Genomic DNA, 12017 nt, shown 5'->3' with positions numbered 1-12017 from the left:
AGAGGATAAAGCCTCTCCAGGATCTCAGGAATTTTTTTTTTTTATTATTTATTAAAATTACAATTAATTCTCGCGTTGAGAATTTTCAGTAATTTTTCTAGCGTGGCGCAGTAACATGGCTAATTATTTATAATAAGTTAATACTTGTTATAGATAAGTATAATTTGTACGTAAGTATTGTAAATAAGTAGATGTTACTTAATTTAAATAACTAGTTGAATCTGTCGTTTAGGTCTAGCGGGTAGTGTCTCTTTAGCCTGCGAATCTGGTCCGTCGTATCAAGTAGTCCAGTGATTAAGGGGTTTCGGTGTTAGGATCTCAAGAATGTAAGTACTTTTATATATTGTATTTCAATTTGTTCAATTTTTTGTATTTTGTTTGAATTATTGTTAATTATGAAATAAGCTATATTGTTAATTAAGAAATAATTTAGAAAGCTATAAATGTCTTTTTTTTAATTGAAATAAAGTTTGAAAGTGTTAAAATTCAATTACAATAAGACTTTCTGGTGCACATAAAAAATCACTGATGTTTTGATTTCAAACTTTTATATTAGAGTTTCAATTTATATACTTGTTGAGATATGTATAATTTTCTGTGCTGGACTAGGTTAAGTGCGTAGTAGAGATACTTGTATCTAAATATCAGTGTGTGGAAGTATGTGTGTCCGAAGTGTCTCGAAAACAGATGAATGTAAACTCCACAGTCGGTTAAGGGTCGTCGAAGAGTCGGTTTACAGTCGGGTATAGAAGAAAGTGCTGAGACGCGTGCAAATGTGTATCGATGAATATATAAGGAATCGTCCATGAAATAAATACATTATTATTTTATTATTAATCCTCAGTGTAAATTTAGTGTTCCTATAACATTATTTCGGCCTCAAAGATCCACAATTCTCAACAATACTTACTAGAGTTTATTAGAATTTCGGTCTTTATTATTGCTGTTGGTTATTATGTTTATGTTTTATTATAGATATATCACTGCTTCAGCTTCTTCGTCTTCTTTGGGAATGTTCTAACAGTGGCTCAAAAGCCAAGAATGTAAGTATCTTTACATATCGTACTTCAATTATGTTTATTCTGTATATTTTTCTTTGAACACTTTTTGTTTGATTGAAATTTTGGATGATTAGAATCTTCTTAGGTTACTCTCCTATTAAAATAAATAAAGTGTTAATGTCTTAATATCGAATTATAAAACAAATGAAAAACGTATTTAAAGAAATCATTAGATTCTTAATTTCTAGATTTTAAAATTTCATTCCAGAGTTTCAGTTTTTATACTTATTGAAGTTTATTAGAATTTCAGTCTTTATTATTACTAATGTTACGAATTTAATAAACTTCTACTTTTCATTATCTCCAACTTTCCAAATAATTAGCAATCACTCTTTTGTGTGTAATTGTGTTTTGCAATTTGCAATTGTGTTTTGTTCTGTAACAGATTTTGCACAATCTCTATTTCTATCATTGGATTTTCAACGGTTCCTGTCTGATGTTAGTCTTCTTGATGGTATTGGCTGGGATGGTACAGTATCGATGTTAACGTTCTCCGTTCCTCTGCTTCGAATGGTGATGCGCTTGCATTTTGGTTCTTCCGGTCACTTAATCATGCATCATCGGATGAAAGGTCCGAATCAACATAGGTGAATGGTTGTATTATACAAAATTTTTTTGCGAGCATAGTGATTGCGGGTATCTTTTATATTAACCAGGCCCACGCCGCAGGCAAGATGGCAACCAGATGTTCACACACCTTTACTGCGTACCCTTAGTAGTCTTATGGACCCAACATAAATCTTAGCATTTTCATAGTTAAGGTCCTTCAGATTAAACAAATATCTTTTATTACAAGTGTTCCTTAAATGTATTGTCTCCTACGGGAAGATACGGGAAGTTTGGTTATTACCACGTTCGATATCTCCCACTAGCAACTTTCTCTCGAGGGCGGTTAGGACCCTTCCTTGCCCACCAACCTTCTTCTTGTCCAATTAGAGACAATGACCGTTGCTCTCATTTTCCTAACCAAAATTGTCATTAACGAATCCAATGGTCCCGTGCGCTAGACACATCCCTCACTAGCTTTCCTCCGCACGGCATCGTCACCGAACTTCACTGACTTTCCATCCTTTGATCAGTCAACATCTCTCTACTAATTGCCAAGTTGCCAAATCTCTTTACTAATCGCTATGTCGCTAAATCGCTGAACCCATCTCTCGGTTCAGATCTTACTTACGATTTATATCTCTCGCGGTACTGTAGTCCACTACTTGCAAGTCACTGCTACTACGATTAACATCGTGGTCTTGCTCATAACTCTTCAAATCGAACACTTCTAACCTTATTGTAAACGACATTACAATTCGACATCGTAACCTTATCCCGCGAGTCTCTCCGAACATTTAAAAAATCCGCGAGACAAGTTGGAATAAAGAATATATATTATAACCTGTTAAATTCAGTGTTATACTAATTCAACCACCTCTATTATTCTAACCGAAATAGAGGATCGATCAGCTCGTGGCGTCGATTATCTAATCGTAACGGGAATGTATGACTCCTGTTGACGCGTGTCCTCCACGATTGCGTCTCTCCGCGAACGGTCGATTAAACAATATCTTTATTTATTAATTCAGGACAGGTCTACTTGCACATCGCGATTATAATAATTAGTTTTTTAATAGTTAGTTTAAATGTATACATTTGAGGATATATTCATGGTACTTATAAATATGTATATTAGTATTCGGTATAAATATTTGCCTTTTGCAAATATATATATGTATGACAATATATATATGTAGTATCGTGGAACAAAGGCCTAAGAGATATCGGGCGAACTATAAACAATGTCGCGAGAAAGTCGAAGCACCGACAGGCCCAACGATGTATCGTCGGTCTTTCGGTTGAATAGGTTACGCAAAAAAAGGCCTACGTGACTTTGACTACGAGCGGTTGCGGAGCACGTGCGTGGTGGGGCTAAGAAAAAGACAAAGGAACGATGAGTCATTCGAAAAACAGAGTTTTGCGAGTGGCGTTGCCGAGAGAGTGTTGATTGCGTTTTGGTAAAAGTCGAGTCGCTATCTAGTTATTTAGTTGCGCTGTTTTCTGTACATTTGGTGTGAATAGTTCAGGTTGAATAACAATCGTCTTTTTCTGTCCGATTAACATCTCTATTGTCCATTCTTTGTAAATATACTATATCACGATATTACATATATGTATGACATAAATAGACTTTATTTGATCTGAGACAATGCATTCTAGTATAAATAAGAGATTGAAGTGATCCCGTTTGAGCATTTTGCTCTCTCTCGTTGAGCAATTATCACTCACTGATAATGGCGACACATACAATATACGATACAATAAATAATCTTCAATTTAATCTTCTATTTTATGACAACAGTAAGTCACATTGATTAATTTGACTTCAGATATTATAAACTTCAATAGAATTTACTAAAATATAAATTAAAATTCATTTTTTTTTTCGTACAAGAATGTGTGAAATTTTATATGCAAGAAGAAACTTCGCGTCAGACAGATTTTCTAATCAAAGCAATAATTTTGAACGCTGCTTCTGCATTTTCGAAAATGTGCTTTGAGGAAGAGATTGTCTGAAATTATTTCTATCTTGGCAATACATTTAGAGTCAATTATTCCGTTTCATCGAGTATTGGTCTTTTTTCAATCTGTTTTTTCGACCATTCGCGGAGAGACGCGATCGCGAGATAGCATGTCAACGGGAGTCGTAAATTCCCGTTACGATTAGATAATCGACGCCACGAAATGATCGATCCCCTGATTTCTGTTACAATAGTAGGAGTGGTTCATTTGAGGTTACACTGAATTAACAGGTATAAATTAATGTTTATTCCAACCACTTTGTAAAGAAGATAATTACACAGATACGTATGTACAAGTTAAGTAAGTGATTGATTTAAGGATAGAAACCCAGTAATGACATATTGACTATTCTAACGATGAAGAATAAGTGAGGTAAAGTGACGATGCTGTGTCGGAGGAAAGCTAGTCGTGGGTGGGTCTAATCTACAAGAAAGAGCTGATTTGTCAAGGGCAAGGTTTTATTGGGAGAAAGACTTCGCTTGTCAATTGGTTAATTTTTTAGGTTGGTTGGTGAGGAAAGGTGTTAACCGCCCCCGAGAGAGAGTTGCTAGTGGGAAGCATCATATCTGAAAAAACTAACTTTCCCGTAGTAAGTAAGTTAAAATTCCCGTAGTTTAAAAACGATTCAATAAAGAGATGTTTGTTCGGTCTGAAGGACCTTAGCTAGCAAATTCCTGAGATTTATGATGGGTCTTTAAGACTATTGAGGATAGGCAGTAAGGATGAGCGGACAACTGGTTCCCATCTTGCCCGCGGTGTGTGGCCTGGTCTAGGTAGAGTGTCGCCCGACGTAACACAATCCATGCTACTTTTTTCGTAATATTAAAATTTCAATAATTTATTAAATCAATAAAGTAGAGTTATTATAGTTTTAAACGAAATAATAAAATATACAATAAAAAAGACATTAGTCTGTTAAGTAAAAATTAGACAAACTAATCTTCCTTTTAGATCAGGATTTTCAGATTTAACCTTTTCCATGCCTATTGTTAGGATCTTATTCACGTGCCCAGGTGCTACTTGAATACCAGGAGCATGACGAGGGCAGTCTCGTCAAAAGAGAGGCCTTCCCACTCCACACTGGACACGGAGAACTTACAGACGGAAGAAACTACAGAGGAAGAGGACCTAGCCGAAGAGATGCGAACATCTACTACGGCGGACATAGGAGCGGAACTGATCCGTCGAGCCGCAGAGGTGACCAAGGTTGCCGAGACGAGAACTATCGCTGCGGGCGCAACAGAGATGGTGAGGAGAATAGATTGTGTCTGATCCGAACTAGTTGAAACAGTCGAGTCTGACCCATGGGGAAGGCCATATAGGACGGTGACGCGAAAACTTCGCGCGAAAGGCCCTCTGGCAACGATGGAAATGGAACCTGCGCTGCTGCTGCGGATCATCGGGACGCTTTTCCCCCCGCAAGAAGACAGTGCGGCAGAACGGTCGCGGGAAACGACACGGCCGTTGGAATGGAGGGACGACTAGGAAGTCACGAAGGAAAAGATATGAGAGGCGATCAGAAGAATGGCCTCCCACGACGTGGCACCGGGCCCGGACGGAATCTCGGGTCGGATCTGGAGGGAAGTGATGGGGGTCATGGCCCCCAGACTTCGGTGCCTCTACATAAGATGCCTGAAAGAGGGAGTTTACCCCCGGGCATGGCGGACGGTGAGGCTGGTCTTGCTCCATAAAGAGGGCCAACCGACGACCTCGCCGTCAGCGTACCGGCCGATATGCCTGTTAGACGAGGCAAACTACCCGAGAGGGTAGTCGCCACCCGCTTGGAGCGACACATAGCGGGTCAGGTGCCAGGTTGGCACGAAAGCCAGTACGACTTCCGGAAGGGACGCTCGACGTTTGACGCGGTCAGACGCGTGCGAGCGTTTGCAGAGGACATGGTTTACCGGAACGACGTGGCGCTGGCGGTTTCTTTGGGCATCGTCAACGCGTTTAACTCCATGCCACGGGACAGGATAGTGACGGCTCTGGAGCACTTCGAGGTTCTCAGCTACCTCGTCCGGTTTCCCGCAGGGAGGATTCGCTTTTGCGAGTCTATGGGGGCTGGCAAACCCACGTTCCCGCAGCCAGGGAGGACCGTCGGGACAAGCGTCCCGCTTACGTGAGTCCTCTATGTACACCGCAAGGAAGGTTGCTGTGGTGTAAGACTAAGTCTTTCCCACGGAGCCTTGGGTAGTAGCGCACCCACGATCCTGAAGCCAAGGGTGAGACCGTCGGGAGAGCCGCCGAGGTACATTTCCTCAACTCCCGCTTACGTGAGTCTTATCTGGGTCTGACTGCACGGTGAGCAGGTAAACCGTGCAGCAGAGACGTGGCGGTACATCCACACGCGCGGTCCCACCGTTGACAATGAACGGTACCACGGGCGGTCGAGTGTTAGCCCAGAGGGCGTAGCGAACCCTCGGCTCGGCCAATTATGGGTATGGACTCGTGGTGGCAGTGGTTGTGGCCAAATGCTGGCAAGAGGGCCGAGTTAAGGGGGACAAAGTCCTCCGAATGGCCTTCGGCGGGTGAGCAGCGTCCCACCTGCTCCGGATACCGTCCCGAGAAGACGGAAGGGCTTGGAAAGGGCCCCGTTCGACCTGAGACGAGAGAGCCTCCTGCGGGCGATTATTTGAGGTAACCGGTACTCGGTACCGAGTGCGCTGGTTGGGCGTATCCCAACTCCGATGGCTTCTAGGGTTGCCCGGGTGCTGTATAGATATTAAATCTCAGGAAAGTACCCGACACTAGAAACCAGACTACAGACTATCTCGTCCGGTTGATCCGAGCCTACTTCGACGACAGATGGATATGCTACTTCAGCAAGGAAGGGGAGGAAAGGCGACCCGTCGAGCGCGGAGTCCTGCAGGGTTCGGTGTTGGGACCGATCCTATGGAATATTGCGCACGACGAGGTACTGCGATGCCTGCTGCCCCCAGGCGCGACCATGGTGTGCTATGCGGACGACGCCCTGGTCCTGGTCGGGGGTCGTGGCTGGCACGAGACGCTGCGCATCGGCGAAATCGCAACGGTCTGCACGACCCGTGCTGTGCGCGGACTGGGCCTGAGAGTCTCCCCTGCGAAGTCGGAGGCCATCTGGTTCTACGACAAGAAGAGGCGAGGGACCCCACCGCCCGGTCCCATAAAATATGCATAAACATGGCAGACGAAACCGTCCGGCTGGAATCGTAGATGAAATATTTGGATCTTGTCAGCCAGTGGACGTTCGGACTGATTCCGAAAGTGTCGGCGGCTGCTAATGGCTTGTGCGGCCTGTTACCGAACATCGGCGGAGCGGGAGACGCGGTGCCCCGACTTTACGAGGGCGTCATTCGGTTCCGAGTGATGTACGGGGCTCCGGTATGGGCGGAAGACCTGATGGCGAGTCGTCGCAACATCCTGCTCCTGAGGAGGCTGCACAGGGTAACGGCCATCAGAATCATTAGGGGATACCGGACGGTGTCCCGCGCGTCAGCGATCGCTCTAGCCGCGTCCCCCCGTGGGAGCTCCGGGCGCTGGCGCTCAAAGGGAGATACACCCACTGGAGAGTATGGCATCCGGGAGAAGATATGATCGAACAAGGCGGCTCCAAACGACCTAGGAACCGCTGAGGAGGACACGTGGGACCTGTGGCGATCCCAGCTGATCAACGAGGGAGGCGAACATCGAGGCGTAGAGGCGGTCCTCCCAAACTGGGAGGCATGGCGTGTTCGGCGAGTTCCTGAAGAAAATCTGATGAGAGACGACAGACATCTGCCACCACGGCGGAGAGGGCAGGGACACAGCGCAGCACACCCTGGAGCTCTGTCCGGCGTGGGAGCTGCCCCGCTACACTCTGCGGCACGCCATAGGAGAAGCGTTGATCCACCCCGCGATTGTAGAAGCGATGTTGAGAGGGTCACAGAAATACGAGGCCGTCCGCCTCTTCTGCGAGCGAGTTATGCTCGCGAAGGAGCGAGCGGAAAGGGAGAGAAAGAAAAACTCGGAAAAGGCTCGGCAAACTGCCACAGAAGAGGGCAACTGCTAATGACTCCCCCCACATTCTGGGTCATCCAGAGTATAGGTGGTTTTAGTTTTTATTACGTTTCTTCTCTCTTCTTGGTGTTCGAGATTTGGAGGGGTCGCCTGGTAATTACCGCTACGGTATGACCACCAGACGCGAGCCTCGGGCAGGACGACCGTCAAGGGTACCGTAATGCGGACCCATCATAAACAGTGGGCCTATTGTACGGTCCAGGTACTTTAGGACCTACCATAAAATATCTATATTTTTATGCGACATCTCAGGAAGACGGGACACGCGGGTTTCCCCAAGTGTAAGGTCACCCACTCGAACCGTTACTAAGGCAGCCAGCCCATTCAGAAACGTACGGCTTTACCCAAGGACCAGGTAGGAACAGACCTGGGACACCCCCACGACGAACCTTCCGCTACAACAGCAACAGCCCCAAGACTCACTCTTGCAGCAGGATTCGAAGAGTCAACACGTACCAGTGAACAGTATCTTTAACAGGATAATCAGTACACTTACGGACAATGTATTCAGAGTATCACGCGGAATATAGTGAACATAGCGGAATATAGCAGAATAAGGTGAACTAAACCTCGCTCTTTACCTTTATTGTACTCCTCCACCTCGGATGCTAATAACGTTCAAGGCTCGCGATAAACAACCGATCAGTTGCCATCCAACTGGTTGTTAGTAAGTTGTGCGTCGCAACATATGGTCCTTCGAGCCGGATTTGGTGCCGTTGGAGGAAGCATCAGTCCGGAGGAAATCAGAATCAGGTAGCTACAATCTACAGAGTGTCACCACCGGGAAGGAATCGCCTTCACCAGAAGGTACACGACGCAACATCCCGTTACACCGTAACCGGTGTTCACGAACAGCCGAGGCAAGCCTATCACGACTAAGGTAAGTTGCACACTTGGTAGTCGCGAAGCACCTCGGACGCCGAACCTACGCAAATTATCAGAGCTAGCGTGCGCCAAGCCACCATGGCAAGCATCAATGCGACTTAGACGAAATAAACGAGGGACAGACAATACAGGAACGACTGGACATTAAACTGGAGTTCTTAGACTGTAAAAGACGCGCCACAGATATAATTGAGCAAGCTAAGGAACGGAGCACAGACGCAATAGACAGGAATACGCCCATCGTACCGTGCACATCGCACTCAGAGCGAGGGTATCCGGAGATTGCTATACTGAAAATGCAGTTACCTTTTCAGGAGCGTACGAAGATTGGCCCGGATTCGCGGATCAATTCCGCTGCACGATACACGAAAATGTCCGACTTGATGACTGTTACGCCGCCTAAAACATCACATTGAGGGTCACTTCGACCCTCAATAAACCTAAGGACCCACCATAACTTTCACTTCCCTGCATTGTTTCGCCATATGTCTTCAATCCGATTGTCTTGAAGAATTACTAAAGCTTAAAAATATGTTCGAAACACAATCGGTTTTAGAGGTGTCCTTGGGTTTATTAGTCGCCTTTAAAACACGGAGAAAGCGGGTATGCACCCATTAGGAAAATCCGAATAGCCCTGTAATAAACCAAGCTAGGTTTTTCTTACGCGCACAGTCATCTACGCACCACGATGGTAGGAGATTCCCTACTCATCCCTTCGAGCAGTAGTGCAGGTCATGACCAATCGACACCGCGGATCGCTACCCTCACTTTTCCTAACGAAAGTGGGATCAACGAATGCGCGTTCTTTAGGCACAGGGGCACACCCACACCGAACTTTTCTTCCGTATTAAAAAAAAGAGCGACAGACAGTCTACCAACTAACGCCTAACGCAGCAGTCTACACATAGCGCGAGAGTTGCATACTTCACGCACATCTTTTGTCGGTTCTCGGTGTTGTCGAACATACATCTTCTCTCCTAAACATATCACAGTGCTAAGTCCATTGACACATTAATTTCCATTATAAGAGCCCTGCTCTAGCGTACATGTCTATCGCATCTTCGTGCGACAAGTTGTTAACTATTTATTTCTCTACGTCAGTGTAACTAAGTGTTGGAAATATATACTTTATAATACTGTGAATCCCAGTGTTATTCAAATTCAATCACCCCTTATTATCTCAACGGAAATCAGGGGATCGATCAATTCGTGGTGTCGATTGTTATAATCGTAACGGGGATTTACGACCCCCGTTGACGTCTCTCCTCGCGATTACGTCTCCCCGCGATTGGTCGAAAATACAATGACTGTACGCGACTGATGTATCTACGATCGTGTTTAACGCAGGAAGCGGCCGACTCGATAGCAACCCTAGCAAACACCGCTAGCAACTATTCTGTGGCATGGGAACTTTTGGAAAAATGGTATAATCAGTCAACGACAATCGTGAACAACCATTTGAAGGCGCTATTTGACGCGTTCCCCTTGCAACGGCCATCGTACCAAGAAATACGAGCCTACTTAAATCAAAGCGAAATCAAAGCCCATTATAAGGATCTTCAAGCCCTCAAACAACCAACCGCTGATACTCTGCTGCTATACTTGCTCACCTCCAAACTGGACCCCGAGACAGAGTTTAGATGGAAGGAAAGGATAGCTCACACACCTTTTCCAAGCGTCGGAGATCTGTTCGACTTCCTACACGATCACTGTAAACTATTAGAAGCCACCAGATCTACCTACCAAAATCCACCACGCCCTACAACCTATCCGGAAGGGTTACGCGTTCAGAACCAAGACAGTAAACGCAGTCTGACTACAAACCAAACCTCCGTCACACAACCTCAAAGCCCGTGCAATCTTTGCAACGGATTTCGCACACCTCGGAACTACAGAAAATTTTTATCGATGTCAGTTCCTGAGAGAGAAAACCCTCGCGAGAGAGAAAAAAATCTGTTCCAACTGTCTGCGTAGCACACACTCCGCGGAGGAATGTCGATCTGGCAGCTGCATGCTGTGCAGTAAACGACACCACACTCTCCTCCATGCGAATGTAGACAAACCATGGCAACCAATTCACACCAATTTAATATGTCTGTCAGCGAGGATGAGTCCGACGGTTTTGCCTACAGCAATCATAAATATCCAGGATCGAACTGGAAACATGCAACAGTGCAGAGTCTTGTTGGACTCCTGCTCCCAGGCACATCTTATGATGAACGAAGCGTGTCAGCGGCTCGTGCTGCCCACACAAAGGGTAGACATATCGTTATGTGGTCCCAACCAAATGCAATCGCAAATTCGCTAGATGACTCGATCAAGGATTCAATCACGAATAAGTGATTATCAGGCAGAACTGACCTTCTTGGTCATGAACAAGATTTCTCAAGTCGTTCCATTAGACGATATCGAACTAAGCAGCTTAAACTTGCCAGAACATATACCATTAGCGGTTCCAACGTTCTATCGATCATCAGACATCGACGGCCTCATTGGAGCCCAGTTGTTCTGGGATCTCCTTCGCGAAGGAGGGGTGGTCTCAGCAGACCAGACCCTGCAGTTACGAAATACAGAGTTAGGTTGGATCGTTACAGGGGAACAACAGGAGAAGAAACAGTATCTCCAACGTGTTCAGTTAACAGCCAGGGAGTCACCATCCGAAATGGCGTTGGAGTCCTCCTCTAAGCTTAACGAAGCAAATGACAACAATGAGACGAATGAGACGCGAAACAAGTGCAATGCCACGTCGAAGAAGGAGGACGGTTTAGCGACAGAGACGTTGAAGAAAGTAAATGAGAATTCGAAGAATAAGAGCAACAACGAGAACATTAGTGTAAACGCGAATGCGTGTAAACAGGTTGCAACTATGACCAGAATTGGCAACGCGCGAGTGAATGCAAATGAACAGTGCAGTGACGTAGATATGGGCACATTTGGAGACACGAAGAATACGAACGGAGGTATAAACTTTAACGTAAATCGCAATCCCGCGAAGATGGATGTGTATACGTTCTCCAACGACCCACCAGTAGTTCCCGTGGGAGATGTGAAAGGGAAAAAAGTCACTTTTGTCGATACCAGTTTTTCCATTATTTTATACTACTCTCCTCACTTTTAAATATATTTTCACGCTGCCTACTGAACATTTTGAGGATGAAACAATCACTCATATGCGTCTCACAAGAAGTATGCATCTCGACTAAATGAAAGATCTGGAATATCTGCCAAGAGATCCCTCGGAATACTCTGGCTGGAAAGCGTACCGGCGGTCGGATTTGGGCCCCGCGGAAGACTTAGCCGAATTACGCTGGGCGACCAACTTGTTAAATTAATTTTCTTCGTTATATTCTGCTTTAATTATTACCTTTTATGTTAAATGTTTCTCACTTTCGGTAACTTTGTATTATACATATTAAATTCTACATTTAATTCTGTGTTAGGATCAGCAGGTATTGTAAAGTTATT

General features: G+C 45.0%; 1 long non-coding RNA gene across 1 annotated transcript; it reads left to right on the top strand.

The window, feature by feature from the left end:
* Positions 1 to 293: 293 nt before the first annotated feature.
* LOC117231666 lies at positions 294 to 8963 on the top strand. The gene is made up of 4 exons (XR_004493011.1): positions 294 to 326; positions 976 to 1043; positions 1447 to 1648; positions 4626 to 8963. It is a non-coding gene; the product is annotated as an uncharacterized LOC117231666 (long non-coding RNA).
* Positions 8964 to 12017: the final 3054 nt, after the last annotated feature.

The sequence above is a fragment of the Bombus vosnesenskii genome, unplaced genomic scaffold (assembly GCF_011952255.1).
Source record: "Bombus vosnesenskii isolate JDL3184/JDL3185 unplaced genomic scaffold, Bvos_JDL3184-5_v1.1 scf7180000013273, whole genome shotgun sequence".
Taxonomy (NCBI): Eukaryota; Metazoa; Arthropoda; class Insecta; order Hymenoptera; family Apidae; genus Bombus; species Bombus vosnesenskii.
Note: the sequence above shows the minus strand (reverse complement) of the source record. Positions and strands in the feature narration are given on the sequence as shown.